This window comes from Triticum urartu, chromosome 1A, assembly GCF_056163025.1.
Source record: "Triticum urartu cultivar PI428250 chromosome 1A, HENAU_Tu73, whole genome shotgun sequence".
Lineage (NCBI taxonomy): Eukaryota > Viridiplantae > Streptophyta > Magnoliopsida > Poales > Poaceae > Triticum > Triticum urartu.
In genome coordinates this window covers 140,972,249-140,996,073 of record NC_141873.1, presented here as the reverse complement: position 1 = coordinate 140,996,073, position 23,825 = coordinate 140,972,249, and positions in this window count along the sequence as shown.

The following is a 23,825-nucleotide window of genomic DNA, read 5'->3' as shown; positions in this document are numbered from 1 at the left end:
TGATACTGGTGCATCGCATTCATACATATCAATGGGATTTGTGGAAAAGTTTAGACTACCAACCCAAACCCTTAGGACCCCTCTCTTAGTGAGTTCACCCGTAGCAGAATATATGGCTAGTCGATGGTGCGACCAGATACCCTTAACCAATGGTAGCCATGTTTTTCCGTCCGACCTAATTATCTTGGAGTCACAAGGATTGGATGTGATATTAGGTATGGGCTGGATGTCAAAGTATGGAGGAAGTATTGACTGTGCTAGTAAGTCGATTTATCTCACCACCCCGGAGGGAAAAAGGATTAAGTATGTCTCTAGGCATGTGCCTAGGAGGACCCAAGTGAATACCCTAAGTATGTCTCTAGGCATGTGCCTAGGAGGAGCCAAGTGAATACCCTCACGGGAGTTGTTGAGGAGGAAGTGCCTGTAGTGAAGGATTACCCGGATGTTTTTCCAGAGGAGTTACCAGGCATGCCACCGGATCGAGACATCGAGTTTTTGATAGAGCTACTGCCAGGTACCGGGCCAATATCCAAGAGACCCTATCGGATACCCACAAATGATCTGGAGGAGATTAAGAAACAGATCAAGGAGGTATTGGAGAAAGGTTACATTCGAAGGAGTTCATCACCTTGGGGAGCCCCAGTGCTTTTGGTTGAGAAGAAGGATAAATCCCTAAGAATGGTTGTTGATTATCGGGCCTTGAATGAAGTGACGATTAAGAACAAGTACCCACTGCGGATGATCAATGATCTATTTGATTAGCTGCAAGGAGCTAAGGTGTTTTTGAAGATCGATTTGCGATCGGGATACCATCAGTTGAATGTTGGGGAACGTAGTAATTTCAAAAAAAATCCTACGCACATGCAAGATCATGGTGATGCATAGCAACGAGAGGGGAGAGTGTTGTCCACGTACCCTCGTAGACCGAAAGCGGAAGCATTATAACAACGCGGTTGATGTAGTCGCACGTCTTCACGGCCCGACCGATCAAGCACCGAAACTACGGCACCTCCGAGTTTTAGCACACGTTCAGCTCGATGACGATCCCCGGACTCTGATCCAGCAAAGTGTCGGGGAAGAGTTCCGTCAGCATGACGGCGTGGTGACGATCTTGATGTTCTACCGTCGCAGGGCTTCGCCTAAGCACCGCTACAATAATATCGAGGATTATGGTGGAGGGGGGCACCGCACACGGCTAAGAGATCTCACGGATCAATTGTTCTGTCTAGAGGTGCCCCCCTGCCCCCGTATATAAAGGAGCAAGGGGGAGGGGCGGCCGGCCATGATGAGGCGCGCCAGGGAGGAGTCCTACTCCTACCGGGAGTAGGACTCCCTCCTTTTCCTTGTCCAAGTAGGAGAGGGGGAAGGAAGGGAGAGAGGAGAGGAAGGAAAGGGGGGGCGCCGCCCCTCCCTCCTTGTACAATTCGGACTAGGGGGAGAGGGGGCACGCGGCCTGCCCTGGCTGCCCCTCCTCTTCTCCACTTTGGGCCCATGAGGCCCATTAACCCCCCGGGGGTTCCGGTAACCCCCCGGTACTCCGGTTTTATCCGAAACTTCCCCGGAACACTTCCGGTGTCCGAATATAGTCGTCCAATATATCAATCTTTATGTCTCGACCATTTCGAGACTCCTCGTCATGTCCCCGGTCTCATCCGGGACTCCGAACTCCTTCGGTACATCAAAACATATAAACTCATAATGAAACTGTCATCGAAACCTTAAGCGTGCGGACCCTACGGGTTCGAGAATAATGTAGACATGACCGAGACACGTCTCCGGTCAATAACCAATAGCGGAACCTGGATGCTCATATTGGCTCCCACATATTCTACGAAGATCTTTATCGGTCAGACCGCATAACAACATACGTTGTTCCCTTTGTCATCGGTATGTTACTTTCCCGAGATTCGATCGTCGGTATCTCAATACCTAGTTCAATCTCGTTACCGGCAAGTCTCTTTACTCGTTCCGTAATACATCATCTCGCAACTAACTCATTAGTTGCAATGCTTGCAAGGCTTATGTGATGTGCATTACCGAGAGGGCCCAGAGATACCTCTCCGACAATCGGAGTGACAAATCCTAATCTCGAAATATGCCAACCCAACATGTACCTTTGGAGACACCTGTAGAGCTCCTTTATAATCACCCAGCTACGTTGTGACGTTTGGTAGCACACAAAGTGTTCCTCCGGCAAACGGGAGTTGCATAATCTCATAGTCATAGGAACATGTATAAGTCATGAAGAAAGCAATAGCAACATACTAAACGATCGGGTGCTAAGCTAATGGAATGGGTCATGTCAATCACATCATTCTCCTAATAATGTGATCCCGTTAATCAAATGACAACACATGTCTATGGTTAGGAAACATAACCATCTTTGATTAATGAGCTAGTCAAGTAGAGGCATACTAGTGACATTTAGTTTGTCTATGTATTCACACAAGTATTATGTTTCCGGATAATACAATTCTAGCATGAATAATAAACATTTATCATGATATAAGGAAATAAAATAATAACATTATTATTGCCTCTAGGGCATATTTCCTTCAGTCTCCCACTTGCACTAGAGTCAATAATCTAGATTACACAGTAATGATTCTAACACCCATGGAGCTTTGGTGCTGATCATGTTTTGCTCGTGGAAGAGGCTTAGTCAATGGGTCTGCAACATTCAGATCCGTATGTATCTTGCAAATCTCTATGTCTCCCATCTGGACTAGATCCCGGATGGAATTGAAGCGTCTCTTGATGTGCTTGGTTCTCTTGTGAAATCTGGATTCCTTTGCCAAGGCAATTGCACCAGTATTGTCACAAAAGATTTTCATTGGACCCGATGCACTAGGTATGACACCTAGATCGGATATGAACTGCTTCATCCAGACTCCTTCGTTTGCTGCTTCCGAAGCAGCTATGTACTCCGCTTCACATGTAGATCCCGCCACAACGCTTTGTTTAGAACTGCACCAACTGACAGCTCCACCGTTTAATGTAAACACGTATCCAGTTTGCGATTTAGAATCGTCCGGATCAGTGTCAAAGCTTGCATCAACATAACCATTTACAATGAGCTCTTTGTCACCTCCATATACGAGAAACATATCCTTAGTCCTTTTCAGGTATTTCAGGATGTTCTTGACCGCTGTCCAGTGATCCACTCCTGGATTACTTTGGTACCTCCCTGCTAGACTTATAGCAAGACACACATCAGGTCTGGTACACAACATTGCATACATGATAGAGCCTATGGCTGAAGCATAGGGAACATCTTTCATTTTCTCTCTATCTTCTGCATTGGTCGGGCATTGAGTCTTACTCAATTTCACACCTTGTAACACAGGCAAGAATCCTTTCTTTGCTTGATCCATTATGAACTTCTTCAAAACTTTGTCAAGGTATGTGCTTTGTGAAAGTCCAATTAAGCGTCTTGATCTATCTCGATAGATCTTAATGCCCAATATGTAAGCAGCTTCACCGAGGTCTTTCATTGAAAAACTCTTATTCAAGTATCCCTTTATGCTATCCAGAAATTCTATATCATTTCCGATTAGTAATATGTCATCTACATATAATATCAGAAATGCTACAGAGCTCCCACTCACTTTCTTGTAAATACAGGCTTCTCCAAAAGTCTGTATAAAACCAAATGCTTTGATCACACTATCAAAGCATTTATTCCAACTCCGGGAGGCTTGCACCAGTCCATAAATGGATCGCTGGAGCTTGCACACTTTGTTAGCTCCCTTTGGATCGACAAAACCTTTCGGCTGCATCATATACAACTCTTCTTCTAGAAATCCATTTAGGAATGCAGTTTTGACATCCATCTGCCAAATTTCATAATCATAAAATGCGGCAATTGCTAACATGATTCGGACAGACTTAAGCATCGCTACGGGTGAGAAGGTCTCATCGTAGTCAATTCCTTGAACTTGTCGAAAACCTTTTGCGACAAGTCGAGCTTTGTAGACAGTAATATTACCATCAGCGTCAGTCTTCTTCTTGAAGATCCATTTGTTCTCAATTGCTTGCCGATCATTGGGCAAGTCAACCAAAGTCCATACTTTGTTCTCATACATGGATCCCATCTCAGATTTCATGGCTTCAAGCCATTTTGCGGAATCTGGGCTCACCATCGCTTCTTCATAGTTCGTAGGTTCATCATGATCTAGTAGCATGACTTCCAGAACAGGATTACCGTACCACTCTGGTGCGGATCTTACTCTGGTTGATCTACGAGGTTCGGTAGTAACTTGTTCTAAAGTTTCATGATCATTATCATTAGCTTCCTCACTAATTGGTGTAGGTGTTACAGAAACCGTTTTCTGTGATGTACTACTTTCCAATAAGGGAGCAGGTACAGTTACCTCATCAAGTTCTACTTTCCTCCCACTCACTTCTTTCGAGAGAAACTCCTTCTCTAGAAAGGATCCATTCTTAGCGACAAATGTCTTGCCTTCGGATCTGTGATAGAAGGTGTACCCAACAGTCTCCTTTGGGTATCCTATGAAGACACATTTCTCCGATTTGGGTTCGAGCTTATCAGGTTGAAGTTTTTTCACATAAGCATCGCAGCCCCAAACTTTTAGAAACGACAACTTTGGTTTCTTGCCAAACCACAGTTCATAAGGCGTCGTCTCAACGGATTTTGATGATGCCCTATTTAACGTGAATGCGGCCGTCTCTAAAGCATAACCCCAAAACGATAGCGGTATATCTGTAAGAGATATCATAGATCGCACCATATCAAGTAAAGTACGATTACGACGTTCGGACACATCATTACGCTGTGGTGTTCCGGGTGGCGTGAGTTGCGAAACTATTCCGCATTGTTTCAAATGTAGACCAAACTCGTAACTCAAATATTCTCCTCCACGATCAGATCGTAGAAACTTTATTTTCTTGTTACGATGATTTTCAACTTCACTCTGAAATTCTTTGAACTTTTCAAATGTTTCAGACTTATGTTTCATTAAGTAGATATACCCATATCTGCTTAAATCATCTGTGAAGGTGAGAAAATAACGATATCCGCCATGAGCTTCAACATTCATTGGACCATACACATCTGTATGTATGATTTCCAACAAATCTGTTGCTCTCTCCATAGTACCGGAGAACGATGTTTTAGTCATCTTGCCCATGAGGCACGGTTCGCAAGTACCAAGTGATTCATAATAAAGTGATTCCAAAAGTCCATCAGTATGGAGTTTCTTCATGCGTTTTATACCGATATGACCTAAACGGCAGTGCCACAATTAAGTTGCACTATCATTATCAACTCTACATCTTTTTGTTTCAACATTATGAATATGTGTATCATTACTATCGAGATTCATCAAAAATAGACCATTCTTCAAGGGTGCATGACCATAAAAGATATTACTCATATAAATAGAACAACCATTATTCTCTGATTTAAATGAATAACCGTCTCGCATTAAACAAGATCCAGATATAATGTTCATGCTCAACGCTGGCACCAAATAACAATTATTTAGGTCTAATACTAATCCCGATGGTAGATGTAGAGGTAGCGTGCCGACTGCGATCACATCGACTTTGGAACCATTTCCCACGCGCATCGTCACCTCGTCCTTCGCCAGTGCTCGCTTAATCCGTAGTCCCTGTTTCGAGTTGCAAATATTAGCAACAGAACCAGTATCAAATACCCAGGTGCTACTGCGAGCTCTAGTAAGGTACACATCAATAACATGTATATCACATATACCTTTGTTCACCTTGCCATCCTTCTTATCCGCCAAATACTTCGGGCAGTTCCGCTTCTAGTGACCAGTCTGCTTGCAGTAGAAGCACTCAGTTTCAGGCTTAGGTCCAGATTTGGGTTTCTTCTCTTGAGCAGCAACTTGCTTGCTGTTCTTCTTGAAGTTCCCCTTCTTCTTCCCTTTGCCCTTTTTCTTGAAACCAGTGGTCTTGTTAACCATCAACACTTGATGCTCCTTCTTGATTTCTACCTCCACAGCTTTTAGCATTGCGAAGAGCTCGGGAATAGTTTTATTCATCCCTTGCATATTATAGTTCATCACGAAGCTCTTGTAGCTAGGTGGTAGTGATTGGAGAATTCTGTCAATGACGCAATCATCTGGAAGATTTACTCCCAATTGAATCAAGTGATTATTATACCCAGACATTTTGAGTATATGCTCACTGACAGAACTGTTCTCCTCCATCTTGCAGCTATAGGACTTATTGGAGACTTCATATCTCTCAATCCGGGCATTTGCTTGAAATATTAACTTCAACTCCTGGAACATCTCATATGCTCCATGACGTTCAAAACGTCGTTGAAGTCCCGATTCTAAGCCGTAAAGCATGACACACTGAACTATCGAGTAGTCATCAGCTTTGCTCTGCCAGACGTTCATAACATCTGGTGTTGCTCCAGCAGTAGGCCTGGCACCCAGCGGTGCTTCCAGGACATAATTCTTCTGTGCAGCAATGAGGATAATCCTCAAGTTACGGAACCAGTCCGTGTAATTGCTACCATCATCTTTCAACTTTGCTTTCTCAAGGAACGCATTAAAATTCAACGGAACAACAACACGGGCCATCTATCTACAATCAAACATAAACAAGCAAGATACTATCAGGTACTAAGTTCATGATAAATTTAAGTTCAATTAATCATATTACTTAAGAACTCCCACTTAGAAAGACATCCCTCTAATCTTCTAAGTGATTACGTGATCCAAATCAACTAAACCATAGCCGATCATCACATGAAATGGAGTAGTTTTCAATGGTGAACATTGCTATGTTGATCATATCTACTACATGATTCACGCTCGACCTTTCGGTCTCAGTGTTCCGAGGCCATATCTGCATATGCTAGGCTCGTCAAGTTTAACCTGAGTATTCTGCGTGTGCAAAAACTGGCTTGCACCCGTTGTAGATGGACGTAGAGCTTATCACACCCGATCATCACGTGGTGTCTGGGCACGACGAACTTTGGCAACGGTGCATACTCAGGGAGAACACTTTTATCTTGAAATTTAGTGAGAGATCATCTTATAATGCTACCGTCAATCAAAGCAAGATAAGATGCATAAAAGATAAACATCACATGCAATCAATATAAGTGATATGATATGGCCATCATCATCTTGTACTTGTGATCTCCATCTCCGAAGTACCGTCATGATCACCATCTTCACCGGCGCGACACCTTGATCTCCATCGTAGCATCGTTGTCGTCTCTCCAATCTTATGCTTCCACGACTATCGCTACCGCTTAGTGATAAAGTAAAGCATTACAGCGCAGTTGCATTGCATACAATAAAGCGACAACCATATGGCTCCTGCCAGTTGCCGATAACTCGGTTACAAAACATGATCATCTCATACAATAAAATTTAGCATCAAGTCTTGACCATATCACATCACAACATGCCCTGCAAAAACAAGTTAGACGTCCTCTACTTTGTTTGTTGCAAGTTTTACGTGGCTGCTACGGGCTTAAGCAAGAACTAATCTTACCTATGCATCAAAACCACAACGATAGTTTGTCAAGTTGGTGCTGTTTTAACCTTCGCAAGGACCGGGCGTAGCCATACTCGGTTCAACTAAAGTTGGAGAAACTGACACCCGCCAGCCACCTGTGTGCAAAGCACGTCGGTAGAACCAGTCTCGCGTAAGCGTACGCGTAATGTCGGTCCGGGCCGCTTCATCCAACAATACCGCCGAACCAAAGTATGACATGCTGGTAAGCAGTATGACTTATATCGCCCACAACTCACTTGTGTTCTACTTGTGCATATAACATCAACACATAAAACCTAGGCTCGGATGGCACTGTTGGGGAATGTAGTAATTTCAAAAAAATTCCTACGCACACGCAAGATCATGGTGATGCATAGCAACGAGAGGGGAGAGTGTTGTCCACGTACCCTCGTAGACCGAAAGCGGAAGCGTTATAACAACGCGGTTGATGTAGTCGTACGTCTTCACGGCCCGACCGATCAAGCACCGAAACTACGGCACCTCTGAGTTTTAGCACACATTCAGCTCGATGACGATCCCCGGACTCCGATCCAGCAAAGTGTCGGGGAAGAGTTCCATCAGCACGACGGTGTGGTGACGATCTTGATGTTCTACCGTCGCAGGGCTTCGCCTAAGCACCGCTAAAATAATATCGAGGATTATGGTGGAGGGGGGCACCGCACACGGCTAAGAGATCTCACGGATCAATTGTTCTGTCTAGAGGTGCCCCCTGCCCCCGTATATAAAGGGGCAAGGGGGAGGGGCGGCCGACCATGATGAGGCGCGCCAGGGAGGAGTCCTACTCCTACCGGGAGTAGGACTCCCTCCTTTTCCTTGTCCAAGTAGGAGAGGGGGAAGGAAGGGAGAGAGGAGAGGAAGGAAAGGGGGGGCGCCGCCCCTCCCTCCTTGTCCAATTCGGACTAGGGGGAGAGGGGGCGCGCGGCCTGCCCTGGCTGCCCCTCCTCTTCTCCACTTTGGGCCCATGAGGCCCATTAACCCCCTGGGGGGTTCCGGTAACCCCCGGGTACTCCGGTTTTATCCGAAACTTCCCCGGAACACTTCCGGTGTCCGAATATAGTCGTCCAATATATCAATCTTTATGTCTCGACCATTTCGAGACTCCTCGTCATGTCCCCGATCTCATCCGGGACTCCAAACTCCTTCGGTACATCAAAACATATAAACTCATAATGAAACTGTCATCGAAACCTTAAGCGTGCGGACCCTACGGGTTCGAGAATAATGTAGACATGACCGAGACACGTCTCCGGTAAATAACCAATAGCGGAACCTGGATGCTCATATTGGGTCCCACATATTCTACGAAGATCTTTACCGGTCAGACCGCATAACAACATACGTTGTTCCCTTTGTCATCGGTATGTTACTTGCCCGAGATTCGATCGTCGGTATCTCAATACCTAGTTCAATCTCGTTACCGACAAGTCTCTTTACTCGTTCCGTAATACATCATCTCGCCACTAACTCATTAGTTGCAATGCTTGCAAGGCTTATGTGATGTGCATTACCGAGAGGGCCCAGAGATACCTCTCCGACAATCGGAGTGACAAATCCTAATCTCGAAATACGCCAACCCAACATGTACCTTTGGAGATACCTGTAGAGCTCCTTTATAATCACCCAGTTGTTGTGACGTTTGGTAGCACACAAAGTGTTCCTACGGCAAACGGGAGTTGCATAATCTCATAGTCATAGGAACATGTATAAGTCATGAAGAAAGCAATAGCAACATACTAAACGATCGGGTGCTAAGCTAATGGAATGGGTCATGTCAATCACATCATTCTCCTAATAATGTGATCCCATTAATCAAATGACAACACATGTCTATGGTTAGGAAATATAACCATCTTTGATTAATGAGCTAGTCAAGTAGAGGCATACTAGTGACGTTTAGTTTGTCTATGTATTCACACAAGTATTATGTTTCCGGATAATACAATTCTAGCATGAATAATAAACATTTATCATGATATAAGGAAATAAAATAATAACATTATTATTGCCTCTAGGGCATATTTCCTTCAGAAGATTCGAGAGAAAGATATACCAAAGACAACATTCACCACGCGTTACGGATTATATGAGTATACGGTCATGTTGTTTGGACTGACTAATGCCCCTGCCTATTTCATGAGCATGATGAACAAGGTATTCATGGAATATTTGGACAAGTTTGTTATGGTGTTTATTGATGATATTATGGTATACTCGAAGAATGAAGAGGAGCACAAGGAGCATTTGCGATTAGTTCTCGAGTAACTCAGGGAACACCAGTTGTATGCCAAGTTCAGCAAATGCGAGTTTTGGTTGAAGGAAGTCGGATTCCTTGGACATGTTATATCAGGAGAAGGTATAGTAGTAGACCCCAGCAAGGTTCAGCCAGTCACTGAATGGTTGGCACCCACTTCAGTTAGTGAGATCCGTAGTTTTCTTGGACTCGCAGGATACTATCGGAGATTCATTGAGAATTTTTCCAAGATCGCGAAACCAATGACGGAGTTATTGAAGAAGGATACTAAGTTGAAATGGACGGAAGATTGCGAGGCGAGTTTCCAGGAGCTGAAGAAACGTTTGACTACAACCCCAGTGCTGACACTGCCAGATATACATAAGGATTTCCAAGTGTATTGCAACGCCTCTCCCTTAGGACTTGGAAGTGTGCTTATGCAGGACGGAAGAGTTGTTTCGTATGCCTCACGACAACTAAAACCTCACGAGTTGAACTATGCCACTCATGATTTGGAGCTAGCAACAGTAGTGCATGCATTGAAGACTTGGAGACATTACCTTATTGGAAACCGTTGTGATGTGTACACGGATCATAAGAGTTTGAAGTACATCTTCACACAGAAGGAGCTGAACCTTAGGCAGAGGAGATGGTTGGAGCTTATAAAAGATTGCGACATGAAGCTGCACTATCATCCAGGAAAGGCCAATGTCATAGCAGACGCCTTGAGCCGAAAGAGTTATGCTAATATCCTAGAGAGTACGGGACTGCCGAAGGAGTTAGAAGAGGATATCATGGAACTTCGATTAGAGATTGTTCCTAGAGGTTTTGTTGCAACAATGGAAGTTCAGTCGACGCTGTTGTGTAAGATTCGGGAAGCTCAGAAGGATGACAAAGAGATTGCCGAGATAAAGGAGAAGATGAGCAAAGGAAAGGCCAAAGGTTTTTGTGAGGATGAGCACGATACCTTATGGTTTGAGGACCGAATATACGTGCCCAATGACCCAGAGATCAGGAAGTTAATACTTCAGGAGGCTCATGACTCACCATACTCGATACACCCCGGAAACACCAAGATGTATTTGGATTTGAAGGAACATTTCTGGTGGACAGGGATGAAGAAGGATATTGCCGAGTATGTAGCTGTATGTGATATATGCCAGAGAGTGAAGGCAGAGCATCAAAAGCCAGTAGGATTGTTACAGCCTATGCCGATACCCGAATGGAAGTGGGATAAACTTGGCATGGACTTTATCACCGGATTGCCCAGGACCAAATCAGGATATGATTCCATATGGGTAGTAGTTGATCGCTTGACCAAAGTGGCTCACTTTATCCTAGTGAAAACCACTTATACAAGTGCGAAGTTGGCCAAGATATATATGTCCAGGATCATATGTCTGCATGGAGTTCCGAGGACCATCGTATCAGATAGAGGAACACAGTTTACCTTAAAGTTTTGGCATCAGTTACACCAGACTTTGGGTACGAGATTGGAGTTCAGTACATCATTTCACCCGCAGACGGATGGATAGACCGAGAGAGTCAACCAGATTTTGGAAGATATGTTGACAGCCTGTGCGCTAGATTATGGATCTAGTTGGGATGACAATTTGCCTTACACAGAGTTCTCATACAACAATAGCTACCAAGCCAGTTTGAAGATGGAACTGTTCGAAGCCCTGTATGGACGAAGGTGCCGAACGCCGTTGATGTGGGATGAAGTAGGAGACCGACAGTTGTTTGGACCGGACTTGATCAAAGAGTATGAAGAGAAAGTTAAGCTGATTCGTGATAGACTGAAGATTTCTCAGTCCAGGCAGAAGAGTTATGCAGACTCAAAACGCAAGGAGGTAACCTATGAAATTGGAGGCAGAGCATATCTGCGAGTGTCACCCTTGCGAGGAGTGAAACGATTTGGAGTTAAGGGAAAGTTAGCCCCGAGATTTGTAGGACCGTATCGTGTTTTGGAACGGATGGGTGAAGTTGCCTACAACTTGGAGTTACCTGAAGGACTGTCAGGAGTTCATGATGTGTTTCACGTTTGTCAGTTCAAGAAGTGTCATGCTGAGATGGCCGAAATACCGTTCAGAGATACAGTACCCTTGGAGGCGATTCAGTTGGACAGTGATTTGACTTATGAGGAAAAACCAGTTAAGATTCTTGAGTTTGTCAGCCGAGTCACCCGCAACAAGGTTATCAAGTTTTGCAAAGTTTAGTGGAGTCACCATACCGAGGATGAAGCCACCTGGGAACGAGAGGATGATCTACGCAAAGACCACCCACACCTATTTTCTAGCCAACCTAAATCTCGAGGGCAAGATTCATCTTAAGGGGGGTAGGTTTGTAACATCCCAAATTTTCAATTTGGAATGTTATACATAGATCATTCATGCATATCATATTTTATTGCATTTCTGTTCAGCAATCCTCGAAATCCTAAGCAACTCAAGGACCCTCGGAGAGAGTTAGGGATTTCCTGGTTTTCATATTTGATTTTTATCACATAATGAAACGAGGATCTTTTATTTTGATTATTTTCTCTTCGAAAAATATTTCATGATAAAATATATGAGAGGAGATAATATGACTTCTCCAAAATTATTGAAATATTGGAGGAAAAATATTAAAATCATTTATTTGATTTTATTCGAATTTTATTTGCATTAGAAAAATTGCACGTTTTCAAAATTTCATTTTAGGGCCAAGAAAATGTTCATCTTGTTCTAAATATTTTATTTAGACGGTGAAAATTTGTTTTGGCATTTTTAGATTTTTTATTTTATTTTCTAGGATTTATTTTCTATTCGGCGGAATTATTATTTAAAAAAAACTTCCAGCCGACTGGGCCGAAACCCAGCCATGCCGGCCCACTCCCCGCGCGCGCCGTCTCCCACCCGGAGACCGAGCCGCCGCCGCCTCGGACAAGGAGTCCGGCCGGGACTCCTCCTCGCTGCCGCCTTGGCCCCTCCTCTAAGCCGCGCCGCCCCCCTTTTATATACTCCCCCCCGGACCCCCCCCGCCGGCCCACTCCCCGCGCGCACCGTCTCCCACCCGGAGACCGAGCCGGCGCCGCCTCGGACGAGGAGTCCGGCCGGGACTCCTCCTCGCCGCCGCCTTGGCCCCTCCTCCAAGCCGTGCCACCCCCTTTATATACTCCCCCCGGACCCCCGCCACCACCACAACCACCACCGCCGCCGAGCCCCGCCCCGAGCCGCGCCGCCGCCTCCCACCGCCCGCGCCTCGCCGCTGCCGCTGCAGCCGCGCCTCGCCGCCTGCAAGCCGCTGCCCCGCCGCCCAAGCCCCGCCTCGCCGGAGGTACCACGCCAATCCGCCGCCACCAGTTTTTTTAGAAACCGATTCGGTTTTTTTGAAAACCCTAGTACTTTTTTTAGATTGGTTCGCCGGTTTTTCCCGGTTTCTCTATTTAGCGGACGTTCGTCCATACGTTCGTTTTAACGAACGGTTTTCGCTCGTTAGTTACAGATAACGAACGCTCGTTCGTTAGTCTGTTTTTCAGTTTTCTTTTTATCGGATTTTCCGCGATTATTCTTGATCGCGATTTCTGATCCGATTTTCGTTTCTGTTTATCTTTTCGATCGTTAGTCGGAATCAGGCGATTTAAGTGCCTAGATCTTCGTCTCGAGACCCTCTTTCCGCTTAACCAACTTGAACCAGTTTTTGCTACTGTAAAATTTGACCTTAAATCAGATTAGTAAACGGATCTTGTTTCTTTCGCCGTTTGAGTTTTGTTGCTCCGTTTGGTTTGATTCTTTTTGCAAACCGGAGTTCTTAAGTTGAACTTTCTGGTCAATCTCTCTTATTTGAGTTTTGCCCATGCATCTTAGCTTGATTGCTTATTTATGCTATTGTTTGCTTGTGATAGAATTCCCGGAGTGCGAAGCGTGTTATTTGGAGTCTCTAGGTTTCGCGGATCGTCAGCAAGGCAAGTAACACATTGATCATACTCTTTCCATACCCAATTTTTATGCATTAGTTTCAAATCCTCAAACATTGCATGATTAGGATGTCATTAACATGTGGGTTGGGAAGTAGTTGTTGAGGTAGAACCTATTGCCCTGTTATATTCAAACCCTTGGAAGTTACTTCTACGCGTTTCTTATATTGCTATGCTATGCTCGTAGACGTGGTTTGGGTGAGTGAAATCCATGACAGATGTGAGATTGTTAATTAATGGTTCAACTTAAGGTGGCAACTTGAATTTACATCTGGGTGGATTGAGGCACCTGGAGTACCCAGTGTTGCCTGTATTTTTGGAAATCCCGGGGTTCCGTGTGATTTTCCTATGGACCGCCACCCAGGCTCAAAGGGAACTAAGATGATTCCTGCTAGGAACTTCCGTGTGCAGCTACAAGTTATTATGGGCTCTAGCATAGTTGAGTAAGTTACGTGAAGCTCTTGAAGAGGTAGATCAGCAGGTAGTGGGTTTGTAGGTTTGTTATGGTCTACCCGGAGTAGAGAGTTAATGTTTCTGAAAGACTGTGTCTCGGTCATCCGTTTCTCAAACACCATGTAGTGCGAGAAATCCAACGGAGGCGATCGAGTCTTGTGGGGAAAAGTGTGCAAACCTCTGCAGAGTGTACAAACTAATCATTGTTAGCTGTGTTCCCGGTTATGGACAATCTTGAGTATCTAGTACTTGGAGTATCTTAAGTATCTCATCACTCTTAATTAATACTGTTGGGTTGTTAATTACTTTAATTGGGATTGAGTTGGAGGAACCTTCTCAATGATGTTTCAACTACCATGATAGTTAAAATAAAACTTATTCCTTTGTTGTAGGAAAAAATTGGCTTTTCGCAAAAACTATAATCATAGAGCTTCCCACCAGCCAAATATGCATGTAGTGATAGCATTATTCTGTTCTTGCTCTACTGTGTTACTTTGCCAGCATATTCCATGTGCTGACCCGTTTTCAGGCTGCAAAGTATTATGTTGCAGACTTTTCAAACAAGGAGTAAAGTTCGTTAGGTCCTTGCCATGCAGCTCAGCTATGACGTTGGAGTTGATGGACTCACTTTATCTTCCAAGCCTTCCGCTGTTATTGTATTAGATGGCCTTAAGCCATACTTATTGTAGTAAGTTCTCTTTTGAGACATTCGATGTAATAAGTGTGTGATTGCTACTCTGTTATAAATCCTTCGAGTACTGTGTGTCAGCATTACCGATCCATGGATGACATGGAAGCACAGAGACTTGACCGTTTGAGGTCGGGTCGCTACATATGGTCTGCCCAGAGTAAGGGGTTAATGCTTCTGAAAGACTGTGTCTCGATCATCCGTTTCTCAAACACCATGTAGTGCGAGAAATCCAACGGAGGAGATCGGGTCTTGTGGGGAAAAGTGCGCAAACCTCTACAGAGTGTATAAACTAATCATGGTTAGCCGTGTCCCCGGTTATGGACATCTTGAGTATCTAGTACTTGGAGTATCATAAGTATCTCATCACTATTAAATAATATTGTTGGGTTGCTAATTACTTTAATTGGGATTGAGTTGGAGTAACCTTCTCAATGATGTTTCAACTACCATGATAGTTAAATAAAATCTATTCCTTTGTTGTAGGGAAAAATTGGCTTTTCGCAAAAACTATAACCATAGAGCTTTCCACCAGCCAAATATGCATGTAGTGATAGCATTATTCTATTCTTGCTCTACTGTGTTACTTTGCCAGCATATTCCATGTGCTGACCCGTTTCAGACTGCAACGTATTATGTTGCAGACTTTTTAGACAAGGAGTAAGGTTCGTTAGGTCGTTGCCATGCAGCTCAGCTATGCCGTTGGAGTTGATGGACTCACTTTATCTTCCAAGCCTTCCGCTGTTATCGTATTAGATGGCCTTAAGCCATATTTATTGTAATAAGCTCTCTTTTGAGACATTCGATGTAATAAGTGTGTGATTGCTACTTTGTTATAAATCCTCGAGTACTGTTTGTGTCAGCATTACCGATCCAGGGATGACACTGAAGCACAGAGACTTGACCGTTTGAGGTCGGGTCGCTACAAGATGGTATCAGAGCACACGCTGAGTGTAGGACACGACCACTAAGCTAAAACCCCAGATCACTATTCTCTCTTCTCATTTCTGACTCCTCTCCATTTTCTACTCTTTAGGATGGCAGATGCAAGGAACAAGTTTGCACAACCGGATGAAGAAGCACCTTTTGGACGACACTTGAAGGAAGTCACTAGGTACCTGAACATTGGAATACCAAGCTTCACCGGGACTTACAACGCCACATTACCAGAAGAGGAGCGATGGATGATTCAAGTTCAAGTTCCGTGAAGGACATTCACACCAGTCACTAAGCCCATCGAGTTTTCCTTTGATGCACCAACCTGGAGTCTAGGAAAGAGTATGGCAGCTCACATCACCATGGGACGCATTGGAGAAGTTTATCATAAGGAGCTTAAGGATACTATCTATCATATTTGTGGGCGCCGAGATGAGCAATGGGAGATGATCAGCACCAGGAAGGATAGATCAATTGCAGCTTTCATCCAGGAGTTAAACCAACACATTCGTCGCCAGGAGAACCAGATGTGCGCAGGAATGATAGACCTGAAGAAGGCGATGACAAGGATCACGGAACTGGAAGAAGAACTTAAGGCTACTCGTGAAGATTATGAGGAGGAAATCATCGTACTAGTGGAGAAGAATGATGATCTGGAAAGGAAGCTAGGAGTATTCCTGAGAGACCCCGACCCAGGAGGAGAGGACAAAGAACCCAAGGAGATTCGTTCGGAGGACTACATTATCATAGATGACACTGACTCGGACCTCGACGATAGCAGACATCATGGAGTCTTCAGCCGAGGAATATTTTTAGTAGACCACCACATCAGTAGTAGTATTCCACCATGTATATAGTATAGTCCGAGCACTTTTGTAATGATAGTTAGATCGATCGTATGCCCTTGCTTGATTGATTGAGTGAAATGATTGTGTTTGTCTCATGTGCATATGGGTAGTGTTTTCTCATTAGACCTCATTCTATTCTAATCTCTCCCCTCTAAACCCATCAGATGCCTCCGAGACGTGACCCCGGATTTACTTTCCCACCGGAGCTCACTCAGTTGATCCAGCAGCAGAATACCCTGATGCAGTTGTTAGTTCAGAACCAAGGCAACAACAACAACAACAATAATCCACCGCCACCACCACCAGTTGATAACTTAGCCCGCTTTCTGAGGTTGCAGCCGCCGGTGTTTTCCAGTAGCACCGATGCGATAGTGGCAGATGATTGACTCCGCATGATTGGAAGGGAGTTAACCACTGCAGGATGTACAGATGCTGAGAAGGTGCGTTTTGTCGCACATCAGTTGGATGGACCAGCGGCCTCATGGTGGGAGAATTACACTGTCACCTACCCTATAGCCACTGTTACATGGGATCAGTTTCAGCAAGCTTTCCGTACAGCCCATGTCTCAACTGGAGCTATGAGTATGAAGAAGCGTGAGTTTCACAACTTACGCCTGGGGAACCGCAGTGTGGCTCAGTACGCGGATGAGTTTAGCAAGTTATCTCGCTACGCCCCTGACGATGTGGCCACAGATGCCGCAAAGCAGGAGAAGTTTATGGAAGGGCTGAATGATGAGATGAGCATGCAGTTGATGGTGGCAACATTCAACAACTACCAGGAGTTGGTAGATAAGGCTCTTATGATTGAAGGGAAGCAGCAACAAATTGAGAGCTGTAAGAGGAAGTATGGACAAGGAAGGTATAATTCAGGAGCTCAGTAGAAGCCTCGCCTAACCCCAAACTCGGGAGGACTTGTTCATAACCATGGAGGCCACACCCATAATGGAGGAAGTAACCATAATCATAATGGCCCAAGGAATGGGAATGGGAATGGAGCAAGCAACAATCAGAACCGTTCCAATCCAGCCACACTCGCCAAGAGTGACCTAAGCCATGTTACTTGTTTCAAGTGCGGGAAGACTGGACACTATGCCACGGAGTGCCCTGAAGCGAAGAATGGAAACGGTAATGGGAGCGCTAGAAAGAAGCCCAATCCATTCAACAAAGGACAAGTGAACCACGTCAACGTGGAGGAGGTTGAAGAGCAGCCAGACGCGGTTATTGGCAAGTTTTTGGTTAAGTCTTTTACCGCCCTTGTTCTTTTCGATACTGGTGCATCGCATTCATACATATCAAGGGAGTTCGTGGATATGTTTAAACTACCAACCCAAACCCTTAGGACCCCTCTGTTAGTGAGTTCACCTGGAGCAGAGTATATGGCTAGTCGATGGTGCGACCAGATACCCTTAACCACTGGTAGCCATGTTTTTCCGTTCGACCTAATAATCTTGGAGTCACAAGGACTGGATGTGATATTAGGCATGGATTATATGTCAAAGTATGGAGGAAGCATTGACTGTGCTAGTAAGTCAATTTGTCTCACCACCCCGGAGGGAAAAAGGATCAAGTATGTATCTAGGCATGCGCCAAGAAGTAGCCAAGTGAATACCCTCACGGGAGTTGTTCAGGAGGAAGTGCGTGTAGTCAAGGATTACCCGGATGTTTTTCCGGAGGAGTTACCAGGCATGCCACCGGATCGAGACATCGAGTTTTTGATAGAGCTATTGCCAGGCACCAGGCCTATATCGAAGAGACCATACCAGATGCCCGCAAATGATCTAGAGAAGATTAAGAAACAGATCAAGGAGTTATTGGATAAAGTTTACATTTGACGGAGTTCCTCACCATGGGGAGCCCCATTGCTTTTAGTTGAGAAGAAGGATACGTCTCTAAGGATGGTTGTTGATTATCGTGCGTTAAATGAGGTGACGATCAAGAACAAATACCCACTGCCGATGATCAATGATTTGTTTGACCAGCTGCAAGGAGCTAAGGTGTTTTCAAAGATCGATCTGCGATCTGGATATCACCAGCTGAAGATACGAGAGAAGGACATACCAAAGACAACATTCACCACACGGTACGGGTTGTATGAATATACGGTCATGTCGTTTGGACCGACTAACGCCCCTGCCTACTTCATGAGCATGATGAACAAGGTATTCATGGAATATTTGGATAAGTTTGTTGTGGTGTTCATTGATGATATAATGGTATACTCGAAGAACGAGGAGGAGCACGAAGAGCATTTGCGCTTAGTTCTCGAGAAACTCAGGGAACATCAGTTGTATGCCAAGTTCAGCAAATGCGAGTTTTGGCTGAAGGAAGTCGGATTCCTTGGACATGTTATATCAGGAGAAGGTGTAGTAGTAGATCCGGCCAAGGTTCAGTCAGTCACTGAATGGTTGGCACCCACTTCAGTTAGCGAGATCCGCAGTTTTCTTGGACTCGCATGATACTATCGGAGATTCATTGAGAATTTTTTCCAAAATTGCGAAGCCAATGACGGAGTTATTGAAGAAGGATACCAAATTTAAATCGACAAAAGAATGTGAGGCGAGTTTTCAGGAGTTAAAGAAACATTTGAATACAGCCCCAGTGCTGATTCTACCGGATATACGTAAGGAGTTTCAAGTGTATTGCGATGCCTCTCGCCTGGGACTTGGAAGTGTGCTTATGCAGGACAGAAGAGTTGTTTCGTATGCCTCACGACAACTAAAACCACACGAATTGAATTATGCCACGCATGATTTGGAGTTGGCTGCCGTAGTGCATGCGTTGAAGACCTGGAGACATTACCTTATTGGAAATCGTTGTGATGTGTACACAGATCATAAGAGTTTGAAGTACATTTTCACACAGAAGGAGCTGAACCTTAGGCAAAGAAGATGGTTGGAGGTTATAAAGGATTATGACATGAAGCTTCACTATCATCCAGACAAGGCCAATGTCGTAGCCGACGCTTTGAGCCGGAAGAGTTATGCAAATACCCTAGTGAGAACGGGATTGCCAAAGGAGTTAGCAGAGGATCTCAGGGAACTTCGATTGGAGATTGTTCCTAGAGGTTTTGTGGCAACAATGGAAGTGCGGTCTACATTATTAGGAAAGATTCGAGAAGCTCAGAAGGATGACAAAGAGATTGCCGAGATGAAAGAGAGAATGAGTGAAGGAAAGGCCAAAGGTTTTCATGAGGATGAGCACGACACCTTATGGTTTGAGGACCGTGTTTATGTGCCCAATAACACAGAGATCAAGAAGTTAATACTTCAGGAGGCTCATGACTCACCATACGCGATACACCCCGAAACACCAAAATGTATTTGGATTTGAAGGAACGCTTCTCGTGGACTGGTATGAAGAAGGATATTGCCGAGTATGTAGCCGTATGTGATGTATGTCAGAGGGTGAATGCTGAGCATCAAAAGCCAGCAGGATTGTTACAGCCTATGCCGATACCCGAATGGAAGATAAACTTGGCATGGATTTTATCACCAGATTGCCCAGGACCAAATTAGGATATGATTCTATATGGGTAGTAGTTGATCGCTTGACCAAAGTAGCTCACTTTATCCCAGTGAAAACCACCTATACAAGTGCAAAGTTGGCCAAGATATATATGACCAGGATCGTATGTCTGCATGGAGTTCCGAGGACAATCTTATCAGATAGAGGAACATAGTTTACTTCAAAGTTTTGGCATCAGCTGCACCAAACTTTGGGGACAAGGTTGGAGTTCAGTATAGCATTTCACCTGCAGACCGATGGATAGACCGAGAGAGTCAACCAGATTCTGGAGGATATGTTGAGAGCCTATGCGCTAGATTATGGATCTAGTTGGGATGACAATTTGCCCTACGTGGAGTTCTCATACAACAATAGCTACCAAGCCAGTTTGAAGATGGCACCGTTCGAAGCCCTGTATGGACGAAGGTGCAGAACACCGTTGATGTGGGATGAAGTCGGAGGCCGACAGTTGTTTGGACCAGATTTGATCAAAGAGTCTGAAGAGAAAGTTAAGCTGATCCGAGATAGACTGAAGATAGCTCAGTCCAGGCAGAAGAGTTATGCAGATTTGAAACGCAAGGAAATAACCTATGAAATTGGAGGCAGAGCATATCTGCGAGTGTCACCCCTGCGAGGAGTGAAACGTTTTGGAGTTAAGGGAAAGTTAGACCCGAGATTTGTAGGACCGTATCGAATTTTGGAACGTATGGGACAAGTTGACTACAAGTTGGAGTTACCTGAAGGACTGTCAGGAGTTCATGATGTATTCCATGTTTCACAGCTGAAGAAGTGTCATGCTGAGATGGCCGATATATCGTTAAGAGATACAATACCCTTGGAGGCGATTCAGCTGGACAGTGATTTGACCTATGAGGAGAAGCCAATCAGGATTCTTGAATTTGCCAGCCAAGTCAACCGCAGCAAGGTCATCAAGTTTTGCAAAGTTCAGTGGAGTCACCATACCGAGGATGAAGCAACCTGGGAACGAGAGGATGATCTTCGCAAAGACCACCCACACCTATTCTCTAGCCAACCTGAATCTCGAGGGCGAGATTCATCTTAAGGGGGGTAGGTTTGTAACATCCCAAATTTTCAATTTGGAATGTTATACATAGATCATTCATGCATATCATATTTTATTGCATTTCGTTTCGCGATCCTCGAAATCCTAAGCAACTCAAGGACCCTCGGAGAGAGTTGGGGATTTCCCTGTTTTCATATTTGACTTTTATCAAATATTGAAACGTGGATTTTTGGTTTTAATTATTTTCCTCTCTGAAAATATTTCATATTAAAATATATGAGAGGAGATAATATGACTTCCCCAAAATAAATGAAATATTGGAGGAAAAATATTAAAATCAAAAATTTGATTTTATCCGGAGTTTATTGCTATTTTATTTGAATTAGAAAAATTGCACGTTTTTCAAAGTTGCATTTTAGGGCCAAGAAAATGTCCATCTTGTTCTAAATATTTTATTTAGACGATGAAAATTTGTTTTGGCATTTTTAGATTTTTATTTTATTTTCTAGGATTTATTTAGTTCCGGCGAAATTATTAAAAAAAACTCCCAGCCGGCCCAGCCGTGCGCCTCCCCGCACCGGCTCGGGAGAGGACTCCCGAGCTACACCGCCGCCGTGTCCGTCCTGGACACGCCGCGCCTCGCCCCTTCCCCAAGCCACCGCACCCCCTCCTCTTATAAGCCGCCGCACCCCCGTGGAGCCCCGAGCCGCCCCACGCCGCCGCCGCAAGCCGCCTGCCCCGCCGCCTTGCTGCCGCGCCACCGCCACCGCCGCCGCTGCTTGCCCCGCGCCGCCCCGCCCCACTCACCGGAGCCGCCCCACCGCGACGGACCTCGTCGGAGGTATAAGCGCCGCTCGGTTTTTGTTAGAAAACCCTAGTTTTTTTGGATAGATCGGTTCACCGATTTTTTTCCGGTTTAGTTACTTTGCTGCCACAGACAACGAACGCTCGTTCGTTAGCCTGTTCGTCAGTTTTCCTTTTTCCATTTTTTCCGTGATTATTTCTGGTCACAATTTCTGGTCTGATTTTCGTTTCAGTTTATCTTTTCTCTCGTTTATCGGAATCAGGCGATTCAAGCGCCTAGATCTTCGTCTCGAAACCCTCTTTTTGTGTAACCAACTTGAACAGGATTTTGGTACTATAAAATTTGACCTTAGTCCAGATTAGTAAATGGATCTTGTTTCTTTCGCCGTTTGAGTTTCATTGCTCCGTTTGATTTGATTCTTTTCGCAAACCGGAGTTCTTAAGTTGAACTTTCTGGTTAGATCTTCTTATTTGAGATTTACCCATGTTTCTTTGCTTGATTGCTTATGTATGCTATTGTTTGTTTGCGATAGAACACCCGAAGTGCAAAGTGTGCTACTACGAGTCCCTAGGTTTTACGGATCATCAGCAAGACAAGTAACACTTTGATCATACCCCTTTATCACCCAGTTTTTATGCATTAGTTCCAATCCTCAAACATTGCATGGTTAGGATGTGATTAACATGTGGGTTGGGAAGTAGTTGATGAGGTAGTACCTATTGCCCTGTTATTATCAAACCCTTGGGAGTTACTTCTACGAATTGCTTATATTGCTATGCTATGCTCGTAGACGTGGTTTGGGTGAGTGAAATCCATGACAGATGTGAGATTGTTAATTAATGGTTCAACTTAAGGTGGCAACTTGAATACACATATGTGTGGATTGTTTATTGGGCACCTGGAGAATCTAGTGTTGTCCTAGGATATCTCGGAGTACCCGTGTGATAATCCTATGGTCCGCCACCCAGGCTCAAAGGGAACTGAGATATTTTCATGCTAGAAACTTCCGTGTGCAGCCACAAGCTATTATGGGCTCTAGCATAGTTGAGTAAGTTGCGTGAAGCTCCCGAAGATGTGGATCAGCAGGTAGAGGGATGTAGGTTGGTATGGTCTGCCCGGAGTAAGGGGTTAATGCTTCTGAAAGACTGTGTCTCGGCCATTCGTTTCTCAAACACCATGTAGTGCGAGAAATCCAACGGAGGAGATCGGGTCTTGTGGGGAAAAGTGCGCAAACCTCTGTAGAGTGTAGAAACTAATCATGGATAGTTGTGTCCCCGGTTATGGAGATCTTGAGTATCTAGTACTTGGAGTATCATAAGTATCTCATCACTATTAAATAATATTGTTGGGTTGCTAATTACTTTAATTGGGATTGAGTTGGAGGAACCTTATCAATGATGTTTCAACTACCATGATAGTTAAATAAAATCTATTCCTTTATTGTAAGAAAAAATTGGCTTTTCGCAAAAACTATAACCATAGAGCTTTCCACCAGCCCAATATGCATGTAGTGATAGCATTATTCTGTTCTTGCTCTACTGTGTTACTTTGCCAGCATATTCAATGTGCTGAACCGTTTTGGGCTGCAACGTATTATGTTGCAGACTTTTCAGACGAGGAGTAAGGTTCGTTAGTTCGTTGCCGTGCAGCCCAGCTATGCCTTTGGAGTTGATGGACTCACTTTATCTTCCAAGCCTTCCGCTGTTATCGTATTAGATGGCCTTAAGCCATGTTTATTGTAATAAGCTCTCTTTTGAGACATTCGATGTAATAAGTGTGTGATTGCTACTCTGTTATAAATCCTCGAGTACTGTGTGTGTCAGCATTACCGATCCAGGGATGACACTGAACC